Consider the following 26496-nt stretch of genomic DNA (forward strand, 5'->3'; position numbering starts at 1 on the left):
CTGATCGTCCTCATTGCTCATTATACACTAACTAAAATGCATGAACATGCTAAAAAACACTCCCACCGGCGCCATGACAGTTTACAAATGCCACGGCAATGTCAGGAAGTTACCCTATATGGTCTAAAAAGGGGAGGAACCCTCAGTTCTGGGAATTGCCTACCCCTTTCCTGGACAACTCATGAATAACCCACCCCTTGTTTAGCATATAATCAAGAAATAATTATAAAAATAGGTAACCAGCAGCCTAAGGGCTGCTCTGCCTATGGAGTAGACATTCTTTTGTTCCCTTACTTTCTTAGTAAACTTGCTTTCACTTTACTCTATGGACTTGCCCTGAATTCTTTTTTTTTTTTTTTAATTATTATACTTTAATTTCTAGGGTACATGTGCACAATGTGCAGGGTTGATACATAGGTATACATGTGCCATGTTGGTTTGCTGCATCCATCGATTCATCATTTACATTAGGTACTTCTCCTAATGCTATCCCACCCTTAGCCCTCCACCCCCTGACAGGCCCCGGTGTGTGGGGGTATGTTCCCCGCCCTGTGTCCAAGTGATCTCATTGTTCAATTCCCACCTATGAGTGAGAACATGCACTGTTTGGTTTTCTGTCCTTTTGACAGTTTGCTGAGAATGATGGTTTCCAGCTTCATTCACGTCCCTATAAAGACACATGCACATGTATGTTTATTGAGGCACTATTCACAATAGCAAAGACTTGGAACCAACCCAAATGTCCATCAATGATAGACTGGATTAAGAAAATGTGGCTCATATACACCATGGAATACTATGCAGCCCTGAATTCTTTCTTGTGCGAGATCCAAGAGTCCTCTCTTGGGGTCTGGATCTGGACCCCTTTCCGGTAACACTCACATTCAGAAACTGATTCACCCAAGCAGCTGGATATTACTACCAACTGGGGTTCGTCTCTGTCAGACTATATTTACCTTCTCATAGAGGCAGTTTCAACCTTGTCTGGTAACATGCCACCATGCCAGTTTTTCCAGTCCTCCCTTCTGACAGAGTAGCCCCAAATCTCCCTTGATTAAGGACTGGGGAGGGAGCCCATAGAAGTACTAACAGCAGTACGTTACTAATCAAGGTAAACATAAAAATAGGCAGTGCGAGCATTGAGGTATCGTGCCACAATTTTCCTCAATTTTATAAAAAGGACTCTCTTCTACAAGCTAGCTGTTTTTCATATTGAGGATTCAAGACCCAGAGAGGCAAAGACCAACTCACACAATGCAATAGTTCTGGACCTGTGAATATAACCCATAACTCTTCAATCTCAGCCCATGGGACTTCCCAAAAGCCTGCATTTTAATAAAGCCAACAAGAGACATGGTTTGCTGAACCCAAAGCCTGTTGCGTCTCCATAACAGGGTTTCCTGGGAGACCATCTGCTGCAGAGCAGAGCTATCAGAACTGCAGACGCTGGTTTTTCCCACTCGAATCCACAGTGGGGCCTGGTGAACAGCGAAGAAAAATACCTCAGCTTCTTAAGTAATCATCCTACCCTCTCCAACTCTGTGCTTCACGCTCCACACGTGGCCCAGCTTTTTTCACTTAATCAATTGCATTATGCATTTATTGCCTCATTTTTCTCCCTGTTGTAAAGATTATTGCTTGAATAAGTCTTAGTGAATTGGAAACGAGCAAAAAGGAATCACTTAAAGACTTATTAAGAAGACATGTTTTCCTTGCACTGATCTAAAATCTTCATATACCATGAATAAATGAAATTCTTCCTTGTTTATGTCAAAGAAAAGAAAGAAATGTTGCTCTAATATATACATAGCTCAAAGATCCACTCTTAGGATTCTTCACCAGTGTACTTTCCCTGGGAAGACGGCATCTATTGCGAAAGAACAAGAGATGTTGACATGAATCATCCTCAGCCCTGTTCGCAGTGAATGTTCCCACTCCCCGTCATTACCCTATGTCAACCTGACAATGAAGCCATGGCAGCAGCACCTGACATTTTTATCCTCCTCCCCGTTTATCCCAGCTGTTTTACAAACACCATCTCAGATCCTCATAATGCCTGGCAAGGAGACAAGGAGTATTTATCTCTACTTGATCACCTCATTTGATTTGTCCAAGGTCATAGAATTTATTAAAGGCTGAATAGAGCCCCAAATGCATGATTTTTAGTACCTAGGCCAAAGCTTCTGTATCATTCAGAACTTTTTTAACTGGAAAGAACAGAAAGATTACAGTGCTTCATTGATGAGGATTTTCTGAGTTCTTATCAGTGGAAATCTAGAGGTTGGGAAGGCTAGTGGGGACCTTCTCTCAGGCGTCTGGAGGGAGAAGAGGGGGACGAAAAGGTGGCAGAGATGACAACGGTAAAAAGAAGAGGGAAACACAAAAAGAGGGGGCAGAGGAGGGAGAGGAGAAAGGGTAGAGGAGAGGAGAAAAATGCAAAATGGGGGAGATTGCTAAGAATACATGAAGGCCTGCCTGGAATGGGCATGAGACATACTAGTGTAAGTACAAGAGAAAGCGCTGTTTGGAGGACAGTCCCTGGTAGGTGGGAAGCCCAGGAACGAGGGAGTCACACTGCTTGGGAGGCTCTATGACAGAGGGTCAGTGAGAACTTCAGGGGTTTAGTGGACAGAACCACAAAATGCTCTCCCTGATTCTGCATGGTAATGGCACATTTCTTTTAGGATCACCCAAGCACTTTAGAGTTGGCAGAAGAGCAACACGATTTAGCCTAGACATCAAGAGAAATGAACTGATGGTTGACTTTTCTGCCCCTCAGGAGTGATAACAACCTTTGCCTCTTAAAGTTAGATGAGGAAAACATTAGCAGGTTCACTGTGGGGAGCCATCCAGGCTGGCGGTGAGGTGAACAAGTGGCTGGAAAATTATCTGGAAGGGTGAGAAGCCTCAGCTACCTGCCCCTTACATTTAGCACCCACATGAAGTACTTAGGAGCCTGTTGGAAGATGCCTTGAAACACTGGGGGGTCTGGGGAAATTACAAACAAGCACACACCTCAGCTTTGAAAAACCCTTCAGATGCTTTTTCTTACTTTTCCTTTAACTGAAAAATAGTTATAAACTAACATTAACACAGAGAAAAGTAAAGAGAATGAGACTGGTAAGAAATATTTGTGTGTCCATTACCTGGACTTAACAATCTAACATTTTCCCTTTTTTTTTTTTTTTTCAGAATTTTTACTAGAAAAAAAGTGTGTTACAAAGACAGTGAAATGCCCCTCTCTACCACCACCATTCCCCATCCCATTCTTTCCCTCCCTGGAGAAAACAAACCCTGAAGTAGGTGTGTATTCCTCCTACCCATGTTCTTATGCTTACTATTTATGTGTGTAGCCATATATAATAGACATTTAATGTAATATTTTGTGTACTTTAAAATTTTTCATAAGGGCTGCATCTTTTTACCACTTGCTTTTTCAGTACAACGTTTGGGTCTTACCTGTGTTGACTCATGCAGACCTAGTTCACTTACAAACATTATATATGATTATATACATGAAGGTACCACAATTCATTAATCCGTTCACTGATTGATGGACACTTAAATTGCTTCCAGTTTTCACCATGGTGACAAGAATGCAATAGACATTCTTGGACATATCTCCTCATGTACAGTGTGCTAGTTTTTCTAGAATAAATACTAAGCCATGCAATTGCCAGGTTGCAGGGTACGTGCATTTCATCTTCACTGACATTGCCAAAGTGTTCAAAAGTACATGATACACCAATTTCCCTAAGCTGCATCAAAATGCTTACTCCTCTTGAGGAAGGAGATAATGCTCCAACCAGTGTTGTATCTACTTACCAGAAGTCCAATTAATTTCTACAGGAAGTCTAATGAAGAGATCAATTTGCTTCAAATTGGTGCAGGTTTGACTGTGAAGTCACAGAGACCTATATTTAGCCATCTCTTCCATTTACTACCTGTATGACCTTGGGCAAAGTAATTCTGTCTTTTACCCTCCTCCTATACGTAAAATGGGAATATTATTAGTACCACCTGTTAGACTTACTGTTAGGATTAAAGGAAATGATGCATATGTAACACTTGGCTACAGTGTCTGGCATCTAAGGACACTCAATAAATGTCCTTGTTTTTGCTTTTTAATTGCTGTCCTCTGTGCTATAGAATCCAAGGTGCTTTTGAAGTGGCTTAGGGGATGCACAAATGAACAGATTATGAGAAAATAGTGAAAAAGAGTCAATGCCAACTTTTCTTCCATGAAATAAGGCTTCACAAAAGGGTAAAGGAAAATATCATGGGTATAAGCCTGGGTAGCATTGAAGGCAACTGAAATATGTCCTGCTTAATTCATGCTCCAGGATAATGTGTGGGCTCTTTCTTCCTTCCTTCCTCTTTTTGTTAAAAAAAAAAAATCCAAATAACACATCATAGGGACTCTTTGAAAAAATACCCCAAGGAACCCAGTGTAGCAAAGAAACCTGAAAGACAACACCTACTGCTTTGCATAAAGCCTCCAGGAGGCTCCTGATTGCCCTTAATAAACCTGGCTAAAGTTCTGGCACCCCTTCCATGGCAGCACATTTCTCTGGAGGCCACAGGAATAAAAAATAAAAAGCCTCTCTCTAGAATGTTAGCAGAGGATGCCAACACTTAAAACATGAGTGGGAGGGAACCCAAGGAGGAGAGAGAAATGCTGAGAGAGTAAGAGAAAGAAAGCAAGTAGCAACAGAGAGCATGGGAAGGCCGAATACCTATGTTGCTATCTAAATAGGGCAACCTGCAGGATATTTTTTTCTCCTGAAAAAATAAGTAAATGGATCACCTGCACCGATAATGCATCCTTCCCTTTATTTCACAAGAAAGAAAAGTACGTTAAGTATATACGCCCAGAAGCGCAGTTGCTTAGGAGTCCTGATCAAGAGACAAAAATAGGATGTCAGTTTATGTAGTCATTAAAAAGTGTATTGGAAGAATTGGATCCATGCATGTTAGGATTTGGAACAAGAGAACAATCCTGTGAGTCACAGAGTCTAACAGGATTGATGTTCGTTCCTGTCTAATGTAGAGGAATTTATGAGTAAAGATCCTGATGGGAAAGGTCAAAATAAGCATTTCAGGTGCTGTGCCCTTTTCACCATCTCTCATCCCTCTAAGTCAAGCAGGATGAAATCCTCTGAGCCTAAAATTATAAGACTAATTAGCAGGATGGATGGGAAGACATTAAGAGAGAAATGTTCCCGAGTTCAGTAAAATCTCATTAATTTAAATCCCATTTGATAAGTTGAACATAAGCTAGAATGAAACTTACAATATAGTGCAGCTGCAAAGAACACGAACTTAAGGAAGAATGACCTGCTGATTAACTTCCTTAAGCCTCAGTCTTCTCACATGTAAAACGGGGATTATAAGAGTACTTTCTTAATTACTAGACATGGTATGATGATTAGATTGAATAGGAACTGCCAGATACTTAGCACAATTTCTAGCTAGTGTTTAGTAAATTGGAGCTATTATTTTTATTACTAATAATGGTTAGAATAACTCAAGTCATAGAACTGTAGAATTTCTGAGCCCTAAGAGACCTCATATGGTGCAGCACCCTATTTTCCGGAAAGTAAAAGGGGCCTAGATAGGTTCAGTGACTTCCGAGGTCACCCAGCCACCTGCCTCATGTCTTTCAAATAATCTCATTCAGGAGCTTCTACCATTAATGAGTCAGAGTGTTAGCACCTTTGGCTGAAAAGAAGTTGTTATTAAAAAGGACTTAATGTCTTCATTAAATCAAAGCCACACCGAGTTCTACTAAGAAGTGCTTCATAAGCAGCTAGTTCAAGATAGTACAGCACTTAAAAGAAAATGCTGCTTTAAAACAGAAAACACAAAAGACATAAAAACCCAAAAGTTAATTCAAACTTGCAAATTCATCTTCTCCCCGCCCCGGTCCCCCAAAGTAATATATGCCTTTTATTCAGGTTTTCTGACTTGTAAAAGTAACTCAATATTTTCTAAAAGGTCACTTTTATAGAAGGTAAGGGTAGAAGGGAAAAGAAAGACAAAAGTAGAGAATGGAGAGAAGGAAGAAGGAAGAAGGGTAGGAATCACACATAAAGACTTTTAAAGAATTTGGCCTTGTCACAGCTATGGAAAGCTGAAGGGCTGGGGTGATATGGGCAGCACCAGACTAACGTGACCACTGTTTTGGCTTGTACTCTTACTCAACACCCATACTCCAAGTCAGCGTAATGCAGTTATGCTTTAAAAATGCAGAATTATTTGTCTTTGCTCTTCAACTAAAATGCTCTTTTCTTGACAGACTTAAGGTATCTGTTTGTTTTGAACTGTTAACTAACACTCTATCTAATGGAAGTGCATAAATCAATGTCATTCTCTTGTGTTTTTCCATAATTCAGTTCTAATGTATGCATTTGGTGCGTGTACCACATGCAAAGGGTCTTGAGATTTTAATTGAAAGGTAAATGTGTGTTAGTTTTTACACTAGCCAGGAGGGAAAAAAAGCAACTGCTTTTTTCTCAGATTTTTTAAACGAAGGATCTAAAACAAATGAGGAACTTTAAAATATTGATTTATCTTTAATTATTATGGATACATAATAGTTGCATATATTTATGGAGTACATGTGAAATATTGATACAAACATACAATATTGTCATGATCAGATCAGGGTATTTGGGATGTCTATCACCTCAAGCATTTATCATTTCTTTGTGTTAGAAACATTCCAGTTCTACCCTTTTAGTTATTTTGAAAAGCCACTTGTTCTGAAGGTGGGATTAGGGCTTAATGTTTTTAAAATTCATTTTTTAGTATATCCACCTTGCCCTTCAGAAAAATACACACACAAAACAAAAACCAGTGTTACATCAATGCCTTTATTCCTGTCCTGATAGCCACACGTTGACATTTAGGCCCCAGGTTCACTGGGCTTTGGTCTGCACACCAGCTGCCAGCCTCTGACAAGCTGTGCCAGCATCCGCCCCACCATCAGGGTTGCTTGTGGCCCGGCAGAAGGAAACAAATGCAGCTAATGAGCCGGAAAAATAACACACTTGTAAGAATCAGCACAGGGATTAGATGCTTCCTATTCTTAGGAAAAGGAAAAAACTCAAAAAAAAAAAAATGCACCCCCCCTCCCCCACCAACCCCCAACACCCTGCAAAACATCCACACAACAGCTAGTAGCATTCTGAGTTTCTCTCTTAATTAAAAATAAAAATAAAAAGTCCATCTGTCATAGTGCCAGGCATTGGAGAAATAGCACAGGAACTCTTTAACCACGTAATAGCAACTGCAGTCCAGGTTATCCTGAGGCGAAGTTTCTTTACTGTGGGAGCCATGGATAGTTGAGAAACATCATGGTGCAGAGGAAAGAGTAACCTCATCCTGGCAGCAGTGAGCCATGTGGCTGCTGCTACACAGATGTCTCAGTCCTGTGCCCCCCCACCAACTTTTTTTTTTTTTTTTTAGCATTGATGAAATGGGTAGCATAAATCCAATACTGTCTGTTAAAGAAGGTGTATCCAAAAAGGCTGACAGCACAGCTGAATTCCTGATGGACTGGCTTAAGAGCAAAGTAGAGGCAAGCTAAAAGTAAGTGCAAACCCCAGCTTGATCTCTTAGCAATTATGTGACAAATAGAGTAACACTCCAGACCAGAGTAACCCACACATGGTTATTGCAGTAAACCTCAGCTGTTTTACTTCCCCAGTATATTTGTTTTCTGGGACTGCCAGCACAAATTATAAGTTGGTAGCTTAAAACCACAAAAAACGTATTATCTCACAGTTTTGGAGCCAGGCATCTTTAAAAAAAAAAAATCAAGGCATCAGCAGGGTTGGGTTGCTTCCTTCTGGAGTCTCTGAAGGAGGATCTGTTCCATGCCTCTCTCCTAGCTTCTGGTGGTTGCCAGCAACCCTTTGCATTCTGTGGCATATAGATGCATCACTCCAATCTGCGCTTCCTTCTTCACATGGTCTTGTGTGTCTTCTCCCCTTCTAAGGATACCCTTTCATTGGATTCAGGGCCCACCCTAAATCTCATCTCATTCTGAAGTCCTTAGCTTAATTACATCTTCAGGGACCCCTTTTCTAAATAAAGCCATATTCACAGGTTTGAGTAGACACATCTTTTGGGGCACTACCATCCAACCCAACATACCCAGCATCTATTCTCCTGCCTACTGGTAATAATACTTCACCTTCACTTTAGGAAATCAGTTCCACCCAGGCTCCAAGGGTGATGCTACGGTGCAGACCAAGCCCATCGTTAGCCCATCCCAAAAGCCTCATTGGCGGGGTCAGTCTGCAGTTCCAGCTTTTCAATTACATTAAGTCTTAGTTATTTTCTGAAAGTACTGGGGATAAAATACTTTTTTGCCTGGGGTTGCTAAGCTTGGAGTTGTTAGGAAATTCAGGAAAAGTATGTATGAGTAAGTACAATTCTGTAGAGAAGACTCAGCGAATGGGGAGAGACCAGAGACCTCTTGGGCCCACCTGGGCCAGAAAGCACCCTGAGATTTCAGTTATGTGTTCCATTTAAGGCCTCCTTTATCTTCACATAGTTTGGTTGAGTTTCTTTCATTTGCAAGTGATTTTTGAAAAAAAAAAAAAAACTAGTGCATTTTATTCATTTTACAAATATTTGGCTGCCAATAATGCACCACACATGGTGTTAGTCTCTGGGGATAAAAATGATAAAGACATAATTCCTGCCTTCGAGGAAGTTATAATCTTTTAGGGGACTGTTGAGATGTCATGAGATTTCTGTGGCAGCTGGAAGGGAAGCTTAGAGTCCATCTCGTGTTCAATCCCAACTTTTCACGGAAGCATGGAATATAAGAGTAAGATCATACGCCAGTGGGGAGTCTGAGTGCTCACTCATTAATTTGCAAACATTTGAAACAGTGTCATCACTCCCAATGCTCCAGGGAAAGACAAAGGTGTGGAAATGAAGGGTAGATGGTGAAGATGGATTGCAGATTGTCTGGCTCTCTACAGCTAGGAGGGAGCCTGACTTCTCCCCCAGGGTATTTTTAGCTTCCTATTCTTAGAGATGATCACAGCATTCTGGTCTTCTCAGTACTTCCATATGAGGAAAAACCAGAGACAAAAGGAAAAATCAGAGCAAAGGGCACCAGGAAGGAACTGAGTGTCCCAAGAGAAAATCTGGTGACAGCTTCTCCACCAGGTAATCTTTCTAGGCAAACTCAGTAGTGAGCTGAGTTTACTAATACTAATACAAACTCTAGTAGTATATAATGGTTTTGAGTTGTAATTGTATAGCATATATAAAACGTCATCTATTTTCAATTAGACAGTAAATTTGTTGAAGACAGAAACTCTAGAGGACAGTCTTTCTTTTGGCATTCAATGTCTAAATCTCCTTATATTAGGGAATCCTGTACTGTACCAAACTCAACCTGTGTCCCTCCATAGGGGCTAAAAGGCCAGATGGTCTGCTTCTCAGCCTGTCTCTTGGCTAGGATGTGGGGATGAGACCTAGGCTCTGCCAAACAGACCCATCAGCACCAAATGTTAAACTAAACATTAGTGATGAGAAAAAGTGGGGCCATTCCGCAAACAGTGACAAAAGTATTCACTGTGTTTATAGGGGTAGTGTGCAGGATTGCTGTTTTCAACAGTACAACTTGACGCATCTGGTGCCCAGTGACAGTAACATCTTAACCAACCCCACTGCCCGATCTTAGACGATGCTTCTGGCTGCAGTCTCTGCACCTGCTTCTTCCGCCTTCCTAAAGATTCATGTCTTCTTATTAACTTATTTCCCAATAAAAGGTGAGAATTGGTTCCTGCTGTTTGCAACTAAGAACTCTGACTTAGTTTTCTTTAGTCATCTAGCTAACTCCAACAGATTTAGTCAATAAATGGTTATTTATTTGAATGTATTACCCTCTGACTCCACACCACCCCATGTTAACTTTGCCAGGCAAGTACCATTGTTTTTTCTTTTTTCCCTTCCCAACTGGTTGGAAACAAGGCCTAGAAAAACTAAATGACTTATGAAGACATATGGCTGGCAGTGAGTAACCCCTTTCCACACTGTACCAGGGGTCACACACACTGCTGCTTATGAATGCAACATGTAAAACTTATCAGGGAATCTCTTATTTCTGACCCAGATTATCACATTGAAAGTCATAAAACAAGGTTGGACTAGCCCTGCATTCCTGCTGGCACCTACGAGAGCCATGCTGACTGCTCTCTTCAGACACAGTCTACGCTGCCCAGCTCACACCAGTCCCTTCACCTTGTCTTACCCACCCCCCCTCCACTCAGGCTTGTTACCTACCTGGCTGCAGAACTGTTCCATTCTACCTCCAGGGAATGCAGAAAGCAAAGAAAACAGGCACTTACATTTTCTTGCTTCAGTGCTAGAAACGTATTCTGGATCTAAAGTACAAAAGCCCAGAATGTCACACAAAACAGCAATCTAAGAAGTCAGTCTTCTAGCCAATGAGTCAGGGTCCAACAAGAGGGTATAGGTCAGGGGGAGGAGGGGAATCAAAATGTCTTGCCTTTGCTTCATGTTCTACCCCTTATGTGCTAACCTAGAATCTTTGTTAATAACATTCAAATGAGAGCACACAGAGTACTTTTAATTTTTTTCAATCAGTTTTGTTTTCTGATTGCAGAAGTATAATGCATGGTATGGTAAAAAAAAAAAAAAAAAAAAGGTCAAGAAAAGGAGAAACAACATACATACCATTCAGTTTCCAAACCCAAAGAAAATAATTGTTAGGGAACATATCTAGCATTTCAGATTCTCTTACTTTTGTTATAGTACGTTTCATAGCCACTGCTCAACTCCTACAAATCACAGATTTAGAAAATTTAGAGTACTGAAAGTCACAAGTGGGCATCTGCAGACCTGGAGGCCAGGCAGGAGAGCTGCATGGATGCGGAAGAATTCCTGAGAGAGTCAACGGTGAGAGAAGAGGAGGGAGAAAGTTTCTCTGCCAGTCTCCAGAAAAGACAGAGGCCTACATTCTATTACTTAGAGAGGCAGGGATGAAGTGATGTGGAATAAGTGCCCCAGAGCTTGAGATTGAAGTAGACACCCCCGAACCCAGAAGGGAAATATGGAGGCAATGAGGCATGATGCAGTTAAAAGGACACTTTTTCAGCGGTGGGAGACTAAATATAGCAGACTAGATGTATATCCACTCCAAAGAAGATGGTGAGCAAGGTGGAAATACTGTGTTAGGGGACGGGAGTAAAAAATCAACTATTTTCAGGAGGTAGGCAAGCAAAGCAAATGAATGAAGTAGGCCAGGTATGAGGAAAGTGAGATATACTTTGCTGAAATTTTAAACACACAAATATTCTTCCACAAATAAGTATTCTTTGTCACTTTTTGGAAACATGGCAGCCTTCTTTGTCTTTCATTTTCACAGTAGGAAAAACAGGTCAGACACAATGATAAATGGAAGTTGATCATGGATCATGGTATCAAGGAGACAATGAGATGTGGCTGGGGGTTCTAGAAGACTGGAGAATTCATACCCCATCTGAAGGGCTATACCCTGGCTAACAAAAATAGCAAATCAGAATAAAAACATAATATTGTCAGATGTTCCAATTTTCCAAGGTAAGCCAAAAATATAAATGTTTATATGTATTTTTCTGGCTTTTAAAATTGTTTTCAGGTTTTTCAATTAAATATATTAACCATATTAATCACATTCCTGTGTTTCCATAGGTCCCATGTGACTACTGCTTCACACCTTTCCAAATCACATACCATAGCAAGACAGCCACTTGAAACCCAGGGTGATAGACATTTGTGCCTTTCTTTCTCCCATACTTTGTAGTGCAGTATTGATTCTAAAACTGGCCATTAAGGGAACCATTGACAAATTCGAGCATAGCAAGAGGAAAAGGAAGGGAACTGAAACAATATGCATTGGTGAATACTAGGAACAGATATAAATAATATGGCAAGAGCTAGTGATTCAAAAAAGATAGTTGTTTAGAATTAGAGAATGCTTTTTAGTTCACAAGGCATTTTCACACCTACTGTGTTACTGGAGCCCACAATAAATTCCAGAAGTAGGCTGAAAGGTATTAATACCGTTAATGTTGGAAAAGGTCTGGGAAGAGGAAAGGGAGGAAGAAGGTTGAGAGAGAGAATGAATGCATGAATATGAATGGTGGCTCATAGGCCACCATTATGACTTACCAATATCATAAAAGTAAGCATTGAGAAGAATGACTCAGTAATTTATGGTAAAATGGGGAAGTTTTTATGTTGACTGTCATTTATAGAAAACACAATACAATTAGTGTTTTTCCCCCTCTAAAAATACTTTGACAAAAGGATTAAATTCAATAGACTGTAATGATTGGGGGAAAGAAAACAGTATAAGATTTTTGTTTTTTGCAAAATTTACTCATGCTTTGAAGAATCATTGTAACATCTGCATCTATTTCATGGAAAAGAATCATGATTTTTCTCCTTAAGTTTTAACTATAAACAAAGAAAGGTACAGAATAGTAATTTAGGTCAATATGAATAATTATTGTTAACACCAAGAACTATTCACATGAAGAAAATAATGTAATATGAAGAGTCTTGGTATTGGGTTCTAGAATCTGCACTGTATGTGGCCTTAGCTAGAGAATTATCCTTTGAGACACAGTTGCCTCTTTTCAAAAATGGGTATGGTACTACCTGTGTATGAAAAGGGAGATGGACTGTGTATGAACTCTACAAATTTCCAAGCCTTCCACAGACATACATTTAAGGTAAGGTAGGCTAATATGATTCAAAGATCTAGAAATGCATACTACATATTCATTAAATTTTAACTAATTTTGAAATTTAAAGATATTATGGCATCTTGTCCAATCCCACTCAGCCAACCTTACACCCGTCATGTCTTACCCTAACCACACCACACCTGATAGCCCTAGGCGCTTTTAATCCCAGAGCCAGGAGACCCCAAAATAATATATACCTAGAGTTAAGAATTAGAACAACCTTAGTTCAAAGTCCAATTTCATAAGCTTAGCCTCTCCGTTTCCTAACCAGAAAATTGAGATCCTAAGGCCTACTTCAGAGGCTGTTGTACAGGTAGATAAGGAATGTAAAATACCTACTAAAGCCTAGCATAAAGAAATTACCCAATAACTACAGCTTGTTATTGTTGGTTTTAATAGAGTTTTATCCTGTTATTCTTATTAGGAAACTCTACGTAGAGATTTCTCCCTGATGACAGGGAGACTGGTTAACCCTTGACATCCAGTGCTGCGTTAATGTTATCTAGCATCAAGTGTGTGTGTCCTGTAATCATCATTACTGTGTCACAAGCTTCCTGAGGGTAAGAATCTCATTCGATACTTACTGAGCATCTTCTCTATGCTAGAAACTTTTCTCAGACCTGGGGCTCCCAGGAAGCCTGGCTCCCTCTGCTCTCACAGAGCTTATGCTCTGAGAAGAGGCAGCCTATCAACAGGTATACAAATTAAAAGCAGCTCTTGGGAGATGGTATACATGAAATAACCAGAGGATGTAACAGAGACAGGATGTGGTGGGAAAGATGGGGAGCTGTATTAGAAAGGCAAGGAAGGGCCTGTGAGACCACGAAGCCTGACACGGGAGGAAGAGCAACAAGACACAGACCTGAGTGAGGAAAGCAGCACCAGCAAAGGAGGGGCAAGTTCAAATACTGAAGGAGAAACCCAGGCTGTTTCTTTGAGGAATAGTGGAAAGAGCTGGGGAGCTGAGAGAGGAGAGAGAATTACACAAAATAAAATGAGAGAGGTAGGCAGGATCCATGTCTCATAGGGCTTTAAGCAGAAGAGGGTTCCAAGTACATGACTATTTCATCAAGTCACCATTTCATCAAATACACCATTTCCTGGTGGCTGAACAGTAAGAAAAATTTTGTTTTCTTTCTTTTTTGTTTCAAATATGATTTCATATTTGGGTCATTCTTGCCTTAGCCCCTTGCAAGAAAGTACTGGGTATCACTCCCACATCCCCACCTGCCTTCACCCAGTCACCTGAAGAGAAATGCCAGGTGAGGAACCCTTGACTCATTTCAAAGTTCTCCCCTTCCAGCTACCAGTGGTGCACTCAGTGTAACAGACCAATGAGGATTTCTTCAGCCCGTATTCTACTTCTCTCTGGCATTTCAGAAGTTGGCTCCACTGCCCGAGGGAGACATTTTAGGAGAGGTTTCCATAGAAACTTAAACTTTCTCTCCAGCTGCTCATGTAGTTTATCCCTTTATTTTTAAAATGCACATTATTATTATTGTTTTCAATCAGCTTTTTGGCTTTTGCTTTCTTGGGTTCAAATAATATCAGATCTCTAGGAACACAAGCTCTCTCATTCTCCATTCAACAATCTCTCCTAATTATGCTTCCGTGGCTGACAGAGAGGGTTATAGAAGCTTTGCTGCCATAATGAATCAATTCTCAGATTAATATTCACTGTATCCCTTAGAGACCCTTAGGTGGTTAGCCCTCAGTCACCAGTGTAGCCTTGATAGCAATGATGTAACATAAGAAGTCTTATGAAGCCATTGTCCAGCCTCCTTCCACAGCCTCTTTTCATGACACTAATCTTTTCTCGTAGATCACCATGTTTCAAATCTAAAACCCACTGCACCTTCTTTCTTATTAACACAGGCTTAAGTCTCACCCACTTTGGGCATTGTAAGTGCCATTTCTTTGAGCTATGTTATACTCATTCTTAATTTACATGAAGTAGTACTTCCCAAATTAAACATTTCCTGACCTCTTGTGGGGCTGGTTTCACCTGTTATGGCTTCCTTATAGCACTTCTCATAATTATAATAACATGATTATTTTGATGGTTATATTTGTGGTGTCTATCTCTGTTAAAATGTAAATTCCTTAAGGAATTATGTCTTTTGTATCTCCTGTAACATTTAACAGTATTTTCTGAAAATAAAAATATTACTATTTCTCTAATATAGCCATCTTAAGTTCAAAAGAAGAGGAATCAAGTAACTTCTACTTTGTGCATTTATGGAGTAAAATTTATTTTCTTCAAGGAAACAAGTGTATATCATGTATTGTGAAACAACTGGAAAAAAAATGAACTTATTTTGGTTTCAGTGAAGCTATCATTCAATAGGGTATGGATCAAAGCAAAAGATAGGCCATTTAAGAGCTGCACATAGTAATTTGAAGTGGGAATAATGCAACTCTCCACCTCTTCTGTATACAGATGAGCAACAGGTGAGCATGACTGTCAGCATGGGCCAGAATTCTCACTCCACGTAGAAGTTAAGAGAGAATGGAGGGGAAGGGAAGAGTAAGGAAAAGAGGGGAAAGAAGGAGGCAGCAGGACAGACAGAATACTAAGAACATGTGGGAAAAACAAAGACACCACACTCGAGGATATGGGAAACAGAATAAAAGAGACCCACATGGAGACTCCAAGTCCATCTTGGGGTGGGAAGAGAGAAAGGCAATACAAATTGGCTGGGAGGAGAGGCCTGGAGAAGAGATCCAACCTGCATTTCAGGGGCCTCAGAACCCTTGACAGTTTACAATTCTGTTCTAAGGCCATAGATAGATCATCCTATGCCAGATACCACCAGGAGGCTGATGTGTGAGATGATTTCTTTAGGCCTGCAGGTCAAACCTAATCATACAGTTACCATTGCTGAATCTGTTGCATATGCTGGTTTCCTTAGAAACATTGCTGTAATAAATCCTTACAAGAACCTGTTTTGCCAATGGGGAAGCTCAGGCTTAGAAAGTTTAAGGTACTTTACGAAAGTCACCCAGCTGACATGTGGCAGATTTTAAGTCTGTATGATTCCAAAACTGAGCTCTGTTCATTATACTACCATGGCCTGGCTCAAAAAAAAAAAAAAAAAAAAAAAAAAGTCGGGGAGGGGGGCAGGGGGAGGCTGAGAATCCTCATTCTACAACACAATGGGGGAGGGAGATGATGGAGAACCTACCAGGTGAATATAATGATGTGTGGCATTCAATCAACTAAACTTTCTTTATAACATGACCATTCCCTTGCTTAACCCCCTCCGGTGATTCCCCACTGCATTTAAGATAAAATTCCTAAGTCCTAACCATGATTTGCAAGACTCTGTACCATCTAGCCTGTGCCTACCTCTGCAGCCACATTTGATTCTCTGATCCCCAGCTTCTGTCCGCTTTTCAGCTATGAGGGTCTTCCTCTTCCTGGTCAGTGACACACGCTTATGCCAGGTACTTCTAGTAGGACCATCTGCCTTTATGGAAGGTTCCACCCTCTACTCTTTTTCTGGCTTCAAGAGGCTTGGGTTTTTAGAAAAACCTTTCTAGGCCGGGCGCGGTGGCTCACGCCTGAAATCCCAGCACTTTGGGAGGCCGAGGCGGGCGGATCACGAGATCAGGAGATGGAGACCATCCTAGCTAACACGGTGAAACCCCGTCTCTACTAAAAAATACAAAAAGTTAGCGTGGTGGCGGGCGCCTGTAGTCCCAGCTACCCCAGATGCTGAGGCAGGAGAACGGCGTGAACCCAGGAGGTGGAGCTTGCAGTGAGCAGAGATCGCACCACTGCACTCCAGCTTTGGCGACAGAGCGAGACTCCGTCTCAAAAAAATAAAATAAAATAAAATAAGAAAAAGAAAAACCTTTCTAGATCTCATGATGTAATTCAGGGCCACACTTTCCTTTTTTCCATTGTACCTTACATTCTGCCTTCATATCACAATACTACAATAACCTCTGCGTATTTATTCATTTGATGATTTGGCTAATGCCCACCTGCCCCACTAGATAATAGACTCCAGGAGGACAGGGCCTGTGTCTCTTATTCACTGTGGTATCCCAACCCATAGTACAGTGTCTAAGACATGGTGGTTATAAAAACTCAATTTTTTTATTAACCATTACAATGACCTTCATTCAGGAATGCTGCAGAGGAAATGTCCAAGATAAGTGAAGTAGTGAGATGACTAGTGAGGAAATTTCATTTACAGCCATTGCCAGTGCTAAAAGCTTTGCTTGTAATTTGACTTCCTGCAAGAAGCAACTTAAACTATTCATAAATAGTGAACATCCTTTGGACAAAAGTGGAAACTGTCCCCCATTCCCCCTTGTACATGTATACTGCTGCCTGCACCCGCTTGTTTTTAACCTACCTCATGAGTTTCTTATGTCTTTGTTCTCACAGATTTGTTTTATAACCATTCCTTCTTTATTCCAGACACCCATCAGAAAGCCAATGCCATAGAGAACCAGGTCCTCAACTACCATTAGGAAAATGAAAAACATGATGAATCACCAACAGTATTAGCATGAAAACAGTCTCTGAGCCAGACTGGGCTCAAATCTGCTCAGAGTCATCAAGGCACTGCCACACAAATGATTTTGACATCACAATTCTAGGATTTTGAATTCATGTGGTGCCGAAGTCAGAAACCTGAACTCCAGGAAAACAAAAAATCTGTTATTATGCAAATAGTTTTAGACACTAAAAAAAGGGGGAAATGAAAAGATAAGCAAACACAGACTGCATAATGCCACCTGGCTTCTAAAATAGTACCCTCTAAAAGTTTTAATAGGTGTTAGCTCATCTGAAACAAAGGTCTCTAATCACATAGAAAGCGTTTTACTCAAATGATTTCATTTTCTATTTTGGTAACTCTTCCAATGGTGTGATTGTGCTTTCAGAGAAAAGAATAACAGGAGACCCTGAATGTTTTCCTTGTATTAGGAGTAATTTCCATCTTTTCTGCCAAATAACAAATGGGCAATCATGCTGCATGCTTATTCAACCAGCACTGGTTATGTGCCAGGCACAGTGCTTGGCGCTGGGGATAAAGTACGGAGCAGATACAGAGAGGACCTGTCTTCCTGGAATTTGCAGTCTTTCATAAACATGTGTGCAGCTTGTCCATTCCAAAGATGTTTGTCTTTCTATTAAAATGCATGCATTATGGCACTGTATCTTTTACAAAGTTCTTTTACATATACCACTTTGTCATCCTCTTGAGAACTCTAATAACAGCATGAATGTAAAGATTTTCTCTTAAAATGAAGAAGGAAAGGCTCAGAGTCCAAAAGTACTGGCGACAAATCACATAAAACATGTTCTTTCAACCACACTGATAGTAACAAAACACAGCAAATGTTTAACATACGCTTATAAAGGCTAAGCATTTATATCCATTCTCTGTTAATTCTTACAACAAACCTATAATTCCCTACTTAAAAAGTGGTGTGACTGAGACTCAGAAGTTCAGTAACTTATTATAAGCCAATCATTCAACTAAAAAGAAAGATGTGAACCCAAGCAATGTGATTGGAGAGCTGGCATTCAACCACAGCAATGTATTGTCAAGATAATACAAACTGGTCATGTTCCTTATTTGATCAATCGTTGGAATAGCTATTATTACAATCCATTATCATTATAATCCATTTGAATAGAGAAACTGAGGCCTATGGTGGTTAATGGCCACATTCAAGGTCATACAGTCTAGATGAAGTTAAAATAAAATCTAAGTCCCCAAGATGTGAAATTCAACTCACCTTTCTACTTGACCAAGTGTTCTTACCTCCTCACAATGCAAGAGAAGATACTTTGAGAGACCATCCAGTCTCAACTTATGCTTTAAGGTCAAGTGAGAGGTCTTCTTATACTGTACCTGGACTTGGTCAACATGATCAGGTGTAAGCAAGAGTTGAAACTGAGACATTCAGAGTGAGAAGGCTCAAGGCTATCAAACACCTCATCAGTTTGGGAGTCCCTATTCTAAATGAGATTTACCTTTGGCTAATATGTCAAAGTTTAAAGATGATCTAGGGACAGATCACTTCCTTCCTTCTGAATAATGATGTTAGGAGAGCCATTTCCATTGGAAAGAGGGTAAGAAAATGTGAAGTGCATTTGTGTATAATATAGGGTTTGTGAAAAGAGAATAGGGAGATAGCTGGAAGGCAAGGTAAAGTCCAGGTCATCCATTCAACAACAACAACAAATGTATATAACAAAAACTATCTATATATCTATATTTATTAGATATTTAGTACTTTCAATATTACCAATGCTGTATTTAATCCTGGAGAAAAAGATGAATATGACATAGTCCTTGGCCCTAACAATCTAGTAGATACAGAATTAGAAGGCTCAGAGAGTATAATATTTTTCTTCAGATACCAGAAAGCCACTAAAGGTTTTCAAGAAGAGGATGATGTGACCATAGCTGTTCCTCTTACAGATTCAGACACCGATTTGAGAGGGACTTCGGAGGTTAAAGTGTCCTCCTGTGGACCACAGATTTCCATGCAAAAATGCCCTCTATGGCTGTACTAGCCTACGCAGTAGCCACCTATGGCTATGGAGCACTTGACATGCAGCTAGGCAAGCTGCCTGTCTACAAGTATAAAGGACATGCTGGACTTTGAAGATTTAGTATTGGAAAAAAAAAACAAAGCAAAATTCCATTAAAAATATGTTATATTGATTATACATAGATGTGATAATATTTTAAATATATTGAGTTAAATCTGTTACTAAGATTAATTTTACCCATTTCTTTTTACTCGTTAATGTGGCTACTAGAACACTTACAATTATGTATGTGACTTGCATTGTTTTTCTTTTCAACAGTGCTATTGCATAGAATTCCTGGTAAATGTTCACCCAGGTTTTCTAGAACATCTCTCCCAACTGCGCATTCACTGGCTCTTGAGGAATTCCATTTTGGTGCTCAATAGGTCTGCCTGCAGATCTTTTTGGGAAGCCACAATCTTTCTGTAGATTTTACCCATTGGGAACCATGATACCCTAGTGTGTCCTTCCAACACTGATGTTCAACTATATTTTCCCCCCATCGGTCCAACATCTTCCAGTCTTTTGTCTTAAGTAAACACCATCGGTTGGTTTTATTACTCCTTGCACACTATGTTTTCCAGGCCTCCGATGATTTTTATCATTCTTATCTCATACACTCTAAATTATCAGTACTTCCTTGGAAAGAAAAAAAAATGTTTCTTTAATTGTCTGGTTGGAGGTAGCAGCATATGGTAGAAATACCTCTAGATTGGAGACCACAGGTAGGTTTGCTTCCCATCTACTGTGGTTTAGATATGGTTTGTTTGTCTCCACCAAATCTCATGTTGAAATTTGATCCTCAATGTGGCAGTGTTGGGAGGCCTGGTCTAGTGGGAGGTGTTTGAATCATGCAGGAAGATCCTTTACAAATAGATTAATGCCCTCCCACAGAGGTGTGTGTGTTTTCATAGGACTGGATTCGTTCCTGAGGGAGTGGTTGTTAGAGTCTGGCTTCCTTGGGTTCACTCTTGCTTCCTTTCTTGCCATGTGAGCTCTTTACACATGCCAGCAACTGTCTACCAAGAGCTGAAGTAGGCTGAAGCCCTCACCAGATGCAGATGCTCAATTTTGACCTTTCTAGCCACCAGAACTATGAACTAAAACTCTTTCCATATGAATTACCCAATCTCAGGTAGTCTGTCATAGCAACACAAAACACAGACTAAGACACCACCTCCCCCATCAGTGTACAACCTTGAGAAAGTAATTTCACCTTATATTTGAAAGCATATTAAAGCCAATTTAAAAGTAAAATAAAGGTTGGGGGTTTTATATATAGTTATCTGCAGTAAACCTAGTATTTAACTGCTCAACACTCATGTCTCCTGCCAATAGAATCCACTCTCAAATCATGTAATTTCTGCTGTTATATGAGGGAGGAGAGACAGGTTAACCTTTATCTTCAGCTTTAGAGAAGGCTGAACCCCGGCCTGGAGAGGTAAAGTCACAGAAATTGGTTTAGTGATGGGTGCAGTACTCAGCTGAGGCAAATGCATTACATGGAAAGAGCCAGCTTGAGAATAAAGCAACAGAGAAAGCAGAATTAAAATATACTGGGAACGGGGGACGAGACCTAATAACATAATTCACATCATTTAAATGCCTGGTTCACCTGTGCTTAAAGTAATGTATTCCTTGGTTTTTAAAACACACACACACACACACACACACACACACGAACACAAACACACACACAAAAAACTGAATTAATAAATTCTTTGTATTTCTTAAGCTAGTTTGAGTTTACAACCAAGAGCTCTGACTAATGTACTGTCCATCTCTAAAATATTTCTAGATGCTTTATTTCATTCCAAGCCCCTCTGATTTGTCATGTATGCACCTACCCTTACAAACAAGAAACAATGTTTTCCAAGTAAACAGAGAAGGACAGACATTTTAAGATGGCAGAAGACAGGGATGGTAGAGCCCCAATTCTCTTTCCTTTCCTCTGAAGAAGCATGTCCATTAATCATTCTCCCATGTCATGGAGAAACCACATGGTCAGCATTTAAATTACTCAAATTGTCATTTCACATTAAAATGATATTTGTTATATATTTCCTCTGAAGTGTGTGGCAAGTAATTAAATAACATTACAGCATGCCTCATCTTGTAAAATCAATGTGTGTACAAAAGCCAAATTGACTTCCATTAAAATTCCCGACACACTTTATCTGTTCTTCTGATTGATTCTCAGTTGGCAATATCTCCCAACCCTTAAGCTTTCTAGTTCTCTTCCTATGCCCCCATACCTACCTAACAAGTAGGTTTTAATCTAATACCGAAGAACTAAAAAGACCTTAAAAAATGGCTACTACCCTGCTCCCTCAGTGTATTGAGTTCCAGATGATAGGATGTGACTCTCTCAATGGCTCTCAAACAGTAAGTTAGAGATAAAATTTTTGCAAGAGTTTAATGTTCCTGAAATATATCATACAGCATCTGTATTCTAAATGGAGCCCCCTGTTTATAGGTCTCTTTGATTATGCAAATCATCTCCAAATTTAAACATTTTTTAAAACAAGATCAGATTACTCTATTTTAGTTTTCAAAAACTGGGTTTTTCCTTAATTTGGGTGCATAAGATGTGATTAAATACAAATAGCCACTGCTATTTATGTACCCTGTACCTGGCATATGCTTAATGGGCACTATGGGGCTCAGTCTTCATAAAAATCTCTTTGAGACTGGTACTGTTAGAATGCCCCTCTTACAGAGAAGGAAGCTGGGGTTGAGAGGCTATACACTTGGCTTAAGTGAGACATCTGATAAATGGCATGCAGGATTGATTCCATTTCTAGCTCTGACTCCAGAGCCTGAGCATTTAACATGACTATTCTATATACTCAGAAAGATTAGGCAAGCTTTTTATTAGCACATGTCTGAAAACAGACAAGCCTTTGAGATTTAAGACCTGCAAATTTTTTTCAATATCTTACCAGACAAAACTATCATATTGCTGGTGAAAATTTAGAATGATACAGCTTTTTTGGAAAATGGTTTGGAGGTTTCTCAAAAATCTAAACATAGAATGACCATAGCAATTCCATTTCTATGTGTATAACCAAGAGAAATGAAAACATGTCTACCCTTCCTCACAGAGTAACATGCATATAGCCCAGAATCCAAAGAAACTGAAAAAGGATCCAGAGGAACTTTCATTGCTGCAGGCTCAGTTGCTGCCCCAGGCCAACCATGTGTTTCATCAGACATGCACAACTTGAATGAACTGCACTGGTACCTCAAATCCTGCTATACGACTTTGAGCCTAAAAAAGCAAGGTGATTACTGTTTTATTTCTGACTTCCACATCTCATGCAAATGTCTCTTGTGGTTCATGCTAATCCATAACTATGCAAGAAAGAACTCTTGGAAGGATAGTCCAGCTTTGCTAAACAAATTGACCACAATTATTATTAAAGAATTTGAAAGCCAGATAGGTAATGTTATGCAGTGCATAAATGCATTTTACCCTTAAGAAGAAATGCAAACTTGTCCTAAATTCCTTGGTCTAATCTGCTTAAATTTAAAAAACAATTCTGCAAACGGTACATTTTTTAAATCAAGGTTTCTCAGCCTCAGCATTATTGACATTTTGTGCTAGATAATTCTTTGTTACTAGGGCTGTTCTGTGCATTGTAAGGTGCTTAGCAGCATCCTTTGCCTCAAGTAACTGGATTCTATAGCACCTTCCCAGTCTTGGCAAGCAAATGTATCTACAGACAATGCCAAATATCTTCCAGAGTGAAAAAAATCACCCCCAACTGAGAACCATTTCATTGACCAGTATAAAATATGCAGCATCTTTGTTTTGGAATAAACGAGTTGAAAATAGATTACATATTATGCTGTTTGTACATTTAATTTCATACCACCACACTCCAGCCTGGGCAACAGAGTGAGATCTCATCTCTATATAATAGATTATATATTATACTGCTTGTACATTTAATTCCATAGATTATGATTTTTGATTACATAAAACCTCACCCAACATAAACATTAACTCACTGCATTGGAAGAGACTCTCTCTATTGGTTCAATGTTGAGTCAAATCACAAAATCGAGGTTCAGTTGTTCAAGGTCACTATTTAAAAACACCATGAATGTGTTAGCTTCAGAGATCAAGCTTAAATCCCAACAAAAGGAAGGATAAAATAGAATAGGCAAATCTGCATTTACTACAAGAAACTTTAGCAAAAACACTTCCCTTAATGATGCAGTAAAAGGCTACAGAGATGATACTCTCAAAATGGTGAATAATGTTTCTTGGTCATGTCAAAGTATCTCTCATTATTATTTTAAAAATAGAAGGCTGGGCATGGTGGCTTATGCCTGTAATCCCAGACCTTTGGGAGGCCAAGGTGGGAGGATCACTTGAGCCTAGGCTTTCAAGACCAGCCTGAGCAAACTAGCAAGACCTCATCTCTACAAATAACAATAAAAATTAGCTGCGTGTTGTGGTGCATGCCGGTGGTCTCAGCTAATTGGGTGGCTGAAGCAGAAGGAGGATCACTTGAGCTGGAGTGGTTGAGGCTGCAGTGAGCCATGATCATGCCACCACACTCCAGCCTGGGCAACAGAGTGAGACCTCATCTCAAAAACAAAAGTGAAATTGTTGGTCTCACTTAAGCATTAATTCTTGAATGGCCTACCCTATGATAGTTGCACATATTTTAAAAATGACTAGCATGACTGGTTAACATTATCAAAAGCACTCAACTAACTGGTTACACCTTGCCCATATCAAATCATACTCAAACTCAGGGGTTCCCAACCCACCGGCCATGGACCGCTACCAGTTTGTGGCCTGTTAGGAACTGGGCCACACACCAGGAAGTGAGCAGAGAGTGAGTGAGAAAAGCTTCATCTATATTTACAGTCACTCTCCATCACTGGCATTTCCACCTGAGCTCTGCCTCCTGTCAGTTCAGTGGCAGCCTTAGATTTCTCATAGGAGCACAAATCCAATCAAGAACTGCACATGTGAGGGATCTACGTTGTGTATCCCTTATGAGAATCTAATGCCTGATGATCTGTCACTGTCTCTCATCACCTCCAGGTGGGATCACCTAGTTGAAGGAAAACAAGCTCAGGGCTCCCACTGATTCTACATTGTGGTGAGTAGTATAATTGTTTCATTATATATTACCATGTAATACCAATAGAAATAAAGTACACAATAAATGTAATGTGCTTGAATCATCCACAAACCATCCCCCATCCCCCAGTCTGTGGAAAAGTCTTTCATGAAACCAATCCCTTGTGCTAAAAAGGTTGGGAACCACTGCTGCTCTAACCCAAGGACAGAAAACTTCAGTATCATCAGGAGCCAAGCAGGCAAAATTAAGCCCACAGAGAGTCATAGGAACTACACTGAACTGAAAAGTCTATGCCTCACCTAAAAAGTAAGCCATTTCTGCTGATCCCCTTCAAAAAGTTGTGACTTTGAGAAATCCAAGAGCTTGTATAGTTGTATGAAATTACTTGGCAATTGATTCAATTTTTAGAAATCATCACAAGGCAACATCACAGGGGAGAAATATATATGTTTACATCTGTGTGTGTATATGTATGTATTTGTGTGTAAAATGGCTGAATCACTCAAGCTGGTACAATATGTATATTGCTTGTGCATACATATGTATTGTACATGCATATTTTTATGTATATATTATGTGCATGCCTATGCATACCTGTGTATTTGTGTATCTGTAGCCTGAATTCACCTATCAGGAGGCTAAGTTATTACTATTATTACAAACAACTAATAAATGTAGTTATTTCAAAAAAATCTCTTCCCACTTAACTCTAAGTTGTTTGTCAATAACAATATCAATAACTTAATATCACTTACATGGTCAAAGCACCAATAAGCTTACTGTTCTGGAGATCAGTAAGAAAATCTTACTTCCGATAAGTCATCCAAATTGGAAAAGAAATAGTTAAACTGTCTGTCTGTAGAGAACAGGGTCTTATCTATAGAAAACCCTAAAGAATCTGCCATAAAAAGGTGATAAACAAAGGTTCAGGATACAAAAATCAACATGCAAAAGTTAGTAGCATTTCTCTACACTAACAAACTTAAAAAAATCAATTTGCAATAGCTACCAAAAACAAAAGCAAAACAAAAAAATACCACACTTAGGAATAAATTTAACCAAGAAGGTGAAAGATCTGTGCACTAAAAACTATAAAACATTAATGAAAGAAATTCAAGAAGGCACAAATAAATGGAAAGATATCCTGTGTTCATGGATTCGAATCTTGGTCAATATGTTCATGCTACTCAAAGTGATCTACAGATTCAACAGAATCCCTATCAAAATTTCAATATCATTTTTCATAGAGAAGATACAACTTTAAAATTCATATGGAACCACAAACACACACACACACACACACCTGAATAACCAAGGCAATCATAAGCAAAAAGACCAATGCTGGAGGCCCCACACTACCAAATTTCAAACAATACTGCAAAACAATAATAATTAAAACAGTATGATATCTGCATAAAAAAATAGACACATCAACCAATGGAATAGAATAGAGGGCCTAGAAAAGAGCCACTGCATCTATGGTCAAGTGATCAACAAACATGCCAAAAATATAGGCTAAGGAAGATAGTCTCTTAAATAAGAATTGGGAAAACTGGATATCCACATGCAAAATAATGAAAGTGGACCCTTGTCTCACACCACATACAAAAATCAACAAAAAATGGATTAAAGACTTAAACATAAGACCTGAAACTGTAAGTCTACTGGAAGAAAACATAGGAAAAACACTATACAACATTCATCAGAGCAATGACTTTTAGTTTTGACCACAAAAGCACAGGCAACAAAAACAGACAAATAGGATTACATCAAAATGAAAAGCTTCTGCAAATCAAAGGAAATAATTAACAGTGAAGAACAACCTATGGATTGGAAGAACATATTTGTAAGCCATACATCTGATAATTGTGTCAGCATAAAAAAATACATAAGGAATTCAAACAACTCTGTATAAGGAAAAATAATCTAATTAAGGAATGGCCAAGAGATCTGAATAAATGTTTCTCAAAAGAAGACACATAAGTGGCTAATAGCTACATAAAAATGCTAATATCACCACTAATCACTAGGGAGATGGACATTCAAA

Source organism: Gorilla gorilla, chromosome 4, assembly GCF_029281585.2.
Source record: "Gorilla gorilla gorilla isolate KB3781 chromosome 4, NHGRI_mGorGor1-v2.1_pri, whole genome shotgun sequence".
Taxonomy (NCBI): Eukaryota; Metazoa; Chordata; class Mammalia; order Primates; family Hominidae; genus Gorilla; species Gorilla gorilla.